We start from the raw sequence: 6,436 nt of genomic DNA, 5'->3' as shown, positions 1-6,436 counted from the left end.
ATTTAAAAAAGAAAAGAAAAAAAAAATTGCTGAACTAACCTAGAGTAAACATGATGAAAGAACTACGTTCGGAGGCTCGAGATTTAATACTGACGGGAAGAATCAGGAAAGGAAGTTGATAAAGTGGTATTATATTATCGCAATGACTCACTAGAAAGGATTTTCGTCCGTTTGTCAACATTTACCTTTGAGTAAGCAAAGAATAATAAGTCTCCCTCACTGTCTCACTGACAAACTGGGGAATTTCGAAAATATTATCAATTAAAAATAATTTTTAGATGGTAAAAACTCCTCCCTTACAATATTTCCTCGTATATGATATATTTTCCTAGTGACGCCTATCAAGGCAGCCCCAATGACGTACTTCCCGAGAATGTCCCGTTTTTTGACTCGTTGCCCCGTCGATTCCATTCATCCAGCAATCTGTTTATCTCGTATTCAGTGATTTTCTTAAGTGAGAGTTTAAGATTAAACAGTTGCGAGTATCGATATTATCAATACTTTAGTATTTTGAACAATTAAAAAAATATATATATACATATATATAACAAAGAGAAGAAAAAATGATTTCATCCTAATTTTTTATTACTTTAATGAAAACTATGCACAATTATAAGTAGAAATTGATGAGTCTGCAAAGTATGCTTAGGGAGGAATAAAAAATGGCGGCTGTTTCATTCGTCGATCTATACCTTTAAAACTACCATACAACACTAGAAAATCTAATGGAACATCATTTAAATAAAAGTAATGGAAGAACATAGTTGACAATATGAAGTATATTGTAGGAAGATAGTCAGGCTGGCGGTCAATAAAGGTTTCAAAATAGTAACAAAGAACTATTTATTGTTAATCAACGTTTCGTCCCACTTTGTAGGGCTTCGTCAGGGCTGATGAGAACGGTGTTCTGTACCATCTGGACACCATTTGGTATCAACACCAGTTATATTTTAACACACTATCTCCTTATTTATAAAATGTAATAGTTAAATTATTAAAGAAATTTTTCATAAGTGACAATAATATGTTGATATTACCAAGTTTGATACCAATAAGGAATAACATATTGTATTAGATAGAGATGTTAATCAGGTAATTTGTTTATAAAATATTAAATTAATATTGTGATATATTGTAAATGTTATAAGCATGTGATGTTATTTGAGAATTTGTTCTAGAAACCTGAAGCTGTGGTGACTACCCCAAAACGTTGTTTTGATTACATTGAAATAAAATATGTATATATGAAACAAGGAAAAGAGGTATTCATTCAACATTTCAAATACATTAAACAATTTTATGAATAACTAAAGGACATCAGAATCGAACCGGAAAAGGGAGACCGCTAGATCTTTTCCGATTGCTTTACGGATTCGTAATCTGTTGTATTCTCTACAGGAAAAAAATTTATATTTTCTATTCTCGGTTCGAGATTACTAATTTTTATATCAACAGAATAATAAAATTTTTATTCTTAATTTAAAAACAATTTTGATCCTTTTTTTCTCTTCAATCTCCTTTTAACTTTTATTCTTTAAAATTTTTCCAACGTTTCCGCACTCAGGGCCTTCAGGTTTTTAAGGTGTAAATGATAAGTGAAGGAAGGAAGAAAAGTGTTGTGTAAAAAAGGTTTTAAATCTAAGAAAAGGTCTGCTCTACAAACTTTGTCAATTCCTACCCCCAACATATTTCCTTATAATCCGCTCCTACCTCACTGATAGAACCTTTAAAGTAAATCATAACCTAGCCTACTCATCTTTCTTTTCTCAGTCCCTCGGTGTTCCTCAAGGTAGTATCTTAAGTCCCATTCTTTGTACGGTTTATACAGCTATTATCCCAACCCACCTAACAAAAATACGCTGATGACACATGTATACTTTCTGTAAACAACGACCCAACTAATGCATCACAAACACTACAGGCACACATAACATCTATTGAAGAATGGTGTAAAAACTAGAGAATCAAAATAAATCCTGACAAATCCCACCAGATCACCTTTACTCTCCGTCATAAGCCTCTGGCCTCCTGTCCTACAGTATCCTTTCTAAATGCACCTCTAATGCCTGTTGAACAGATTCGATACTTAGGACTCCATCTTGACAAGAGACTTACTTGGAATCCACACACAAAACTGAAACGACAAGAAACTGCTCGTAGATTCCGATTGCTACAACACTTACTTGACAAACGCTCTAAACTTCCCATTCACTACAAAAAATTAGTATACACTACGATAATCAGACCAATTTGGACATATGGAATTGAGCTCTGGGGCTCCACCAAACCATCAAAATCTTACCGTATCCAATCGTTACAATCCAAAATCCTACATAAAATCCTTGATGCTCGTTATTACGTTACAAATAAACTCATTCACAAAGACCTTAACATCCCATTCGTTGCAGATTTGACCCAAAACAGATATGCGTCTTTTCATTCCAAACTCCTTAACCATCCAAACCCATTTATTCTTAATCTTTCATCCTTAACAATCCCTGATAATCCTCCGAGGCGTCTGAAAAGAAGATGGCCACGGGACCTTCTAATTTAAATTAATGTTTGAAGTACCACCAATGGGTGGTTCCTTCCCAAGATTTTCAAGTGTATATGAAACATACAACATATATACCTATTGTATTATTTTGTGTAGTTGTAAATTACATTAAATAAATTAAAAAATCTAAGAATGTTATAATGGGACAACGGCAATTAGCCTGCAGTTTTAAGATTTTGAAAAAGAAATTACATCAATATTGAAGGTAGTATCCTGAGGGCCAAGACGTTGAAACAATTTTCAAGAATTAAAGTTGAGAGAAAAAAAGGATCAAAATTGTTTTTAACTAAACCACTCTCAAACAAGCATATATAAAATAATTAATACAATTTTTATTTATTTATTTTTTTGTATTATCGAAAATAACAAAAATAGCGATAACTTTAACTTTAACCACAAGCCCACCAATTTACCCAAAACTTGGGAACGTATGTATGAAAACGAAATCATATTTATACTTTTACTTACCTATACATAGTATACACAATAAATACCTTTAACATACATGTATTTTCATTAGTATAGGAAAAAGAAGTTTTAAAAACGGGGGAGAATAGGAGGGAGGAGGAGGATTTACCGCTTTTTTGGGGTTTCATGGCAATGTGGAACGGCTCAATACATTTCGATGAACTTTGCCTAAATTTAAAGTGAAAATTGCAAATAACAAAACAAGTTTATACATGAGTATACAAAGTGATTTTTTAACATAAGCATTTATGATTACGGGTAACGGATAGCGGGTAAGGCAGTTTGTTACAAATTCCGAATCCCAGTTAGAATCCTTTTATAGTAGGTAATTAATTATTTTCTGTTTCATTGATTGGTTTCTGTTTCATTGTAGCTGTGGTTTCGGGAGCCCTTTGGGGTCTACCCAGCCTCCATTAATTGGGTAAAAATCTACCGGTGAAACGTGATTCTGACCAAATTACCTAGTTGCACAACCGTTGTCCAGTAACAGTACTTCTTTTCAAAGTACTCCACCTCTGTCCCTTCATGGGATGTATCGGCACACATTTAATTTTAATTTGCAATCACCAATTCTATCATAGAACGATGAATTTTTCATTCAAAGCTAATGATAAATCGTTTTTTAAGTAAAAAAAAAAAAAACTAGAAAATAATAATAAACCGAAACTACATAATTGTTGAGTTCAGTATTAGGAATAATGTTTACAATCATGGACAAGTAAATAATTGTAGCTTAGGCGGGGCAATTACCAAGATAATTGCGACCAAGCTCCCAATTAGGAGAAGGCATCAACTAAATCCAACTGTTTACTGGACTCATCTCAATCTTCCTTTAAGGTCGATTTAGGATCTTCAGGCACTACACTGATTTATTTTTTGTAACATTAATTACACATTAATTTAAGATGTGTCAGAGAGTGTGCGATCGAAAAAAAAAAATTTTTTATTTTAATAATAAATATATATGTTGTTAAAGTCAAAATTGTTGAAATTGCCAACCATATTAAGGGGGAATAAAAAATGGCGGCTTTTACAAAACGTTAAAAATACTTTTAAATTCGGTGACCTATATCATTAATGTGTAAATATTGTACTTATTATTTATTGTATTTATTTTTCATACAGATAGTTTGATTATGTTCATTTTGTTTATTCTTTTGTTTGTATATATTTTAAGAGAGTTTTTTAAATTTATTTTTTTATTTTTTTTATTTTATTGTAGTATGTATGAGATCATTCATCACTATTACCTATTGCCCACAACTGTGTGGCAGATTGTAACATCTATCAATAAATAATAAAAGTATTAATTTTGTAATATATCATTAAAACTATTTAAAACTAAAAAACCTAATTCAGAAATTTTATTGAGGTATATCCCCTAGTTTTAGAATAACAGAGCTGTTAAGTCCTCAAAATGGGCCAAAAAAGAGAACAATGGGATTGGAAACTAATACAGAAACGTCTCTAATTTAGCTAGAGATATAGGATACGTGTAATTTTATAATATATCCCATGACATTATAGTACAAGAGGAGAAAAAAGGCAGTTATTTTACCCCAATTTTTTATTACTTTAATGAAAACTATGTATAATTAATAGTCAAAATTAACGAGTCTACCATTTATAGGAAGGGGAAGAAATTAAGAAATGTCTGCTGTTTCAAAAAGTTAAAAAAAATTATTTTTCATTCGAAGCTAAATATCTTTGAAATTAGCAACAACGCTAAAAAACCTTACAGAACGTCATAATGAGGTGTAGATAGTTGACCGTAGATTAATGATTGGAGAAGTTTGTCGGGGGGTGCGGTCAGCAAAGAACAACATAAATAAACAAAACCATATTTATTTATTTTATGCCGACGTTTCGACCTGAGTCTCAGGTCTTCATCAGGATAGAAAAATAAAAAAGAAAGTATAAACAGAATAATTATACACATAAAATGAATAATTCTACAAAATAGAATTAATAAAATGAAGTGATGAGAGAAGCGGGAAATAAAATGTATACATAGATAATTGAAAAAGGGGGTAAAATAATTAAGGATATGAATTTTGATATTTCCCTGATGATATTTTGCCTCTTTATCATCTATTATTGTTACATATATTTTCTTCCTCTCAATTTTTATTTTCTTTTCATATTTCAATTTTTAAATTAATAATAACTAATATGGTTCATACTTCTTTGCATTATATAACTTCATTTTTATTTCATTTCCTTAATTATGTTATTTTACCCACTTTTTCAATTACCTTTGTATACATTTTATTTTCCGCTTCTCTCATCACTTCATTTTATTAATTCTATTTTGTAAAATTATTCATTTTATATGTAAAATTATTCTTTTTATACTTTCTTTTTTATTTTTTTATACTTACTGTGATTGTTATCATGTTCTGTTTTTAGCCCTGAAGAAGGCTAGAAACTCTAGCCGAAACGTTGACAAATTAAAAATAGGTTAATCCAACTTATTTGTGTTTATCATTGACCCCACCCCCAACCATCATCTCCTCGTTCATCATCCACGGTCAACTATCTCTCATAACTAACAGAACGTCATTTAAAGTAGAATAAATTTACTAAAATATTGGACCAAATAGAGTTATTTACATTCAATAGTTCACGAGATATAGGCTTTTAAAAAGGAATATTTCATAAACAATACACTGAAAAATTAGTGCATAGTGAATATATTTTGATAAATCTATATCTCAATAACCAATCGACGTACAGAGGTCTATTAGAAATCAAATTAAAGCTAGTTTAATGTACTATAAAGAATTTATGACCTTTGTCTTCGTAGGAATAGTAGTTTTCATGATATTCTATAAAATAAATTCACAAAACGTTGATTTCAAGCTGTTCGGGTAAATAATTTAAATTATGAAAAAATACATCTCAGAAACCATAAGACGTACAGATGTCTGCCAGCATTCAAATTAAAGCTAGTTAAATGAACTGTAAAGTAGTACATGATGTTTATCTTCATAGGAATAGTAGTTTTTATGATATTTAAAATAAACAATATTTTATCTTTTCATTTTTAGAAAGGTGTTTTAAATAAAGAGTTTGATATGAGAGAAGCCATATAACTCCAACTGGAGAATTGGCAACCATGGCCACTCGGCTCCGACCTTCTTCTCTCCTCAAGGCTGAGTTCTTTTTTGTTTTTTCTCTTTCTTTTTTTACTCTCCTCCTTTCATATATGTACAAAAAGAAAGCGAGAAAGAAATGTGACAAGAAAGAGCTTGAACTTCTAATGTCTACAGCTTGAGGTTAAGAACATATCCACAATTACTGGCAAAATTATCTGGTCTGTCCACGATCACGACTTCCTTACCGCTCATTATATTGGGGTTTGGTAAATAATTTATTTTTTCTTTCAAATACGTATCTAGAATGTTCCCT

At 30.9% G+C, this 6,436-nt stretch overlaps 1 protein-coding gene across 5 annotated transcripts in view; it reads right to left on the bottom strand.

Moving 5' to 3' along the window:
• Positions 1–6,436, bottom strand: part of rdgB (retinal degeneration B) — a 184,052-nt gene that overhangs the window by 76,382 nt on the left and 101,234 nt on the right. Inside the window, exon 1 of one of the 5 annotated variants that reach the window (XM_014438160.3) lies at positions 40–110. The exons of the other annotated variants lie outside the window; for them this stretch is intronic. The gene's annotated coding sequence lies outside the window, so the exon portion shown is untranslated. Of the gene's footprint in view, positions 1–39; positions 111–6,436 lie in introns of those variants that run through there. 5 annotated transcript variants of the gene reach the window in all.

This window comes from Halyomorpha halys, unplaced genomic scaffold (genome assembly GCF_000696795.3).
Source record: "Halyomorpha halys isolate HHAL.00 unplaced genomic scaffold, Hhal_1.1 Scaffold53.1, whole genome shotgun sequence".
Taxonomy (NCBI): Eukaryota; Metazoa; Arthropoda; class Insecta; order Hemiptera; family Pentatomidae; genus Halyomorpha; species Halyomorpha halys.
Note: the sequence above shows the minus strand (reverse complement) of the source record. Positions and strands in the feature narration are given on the sequence as shown.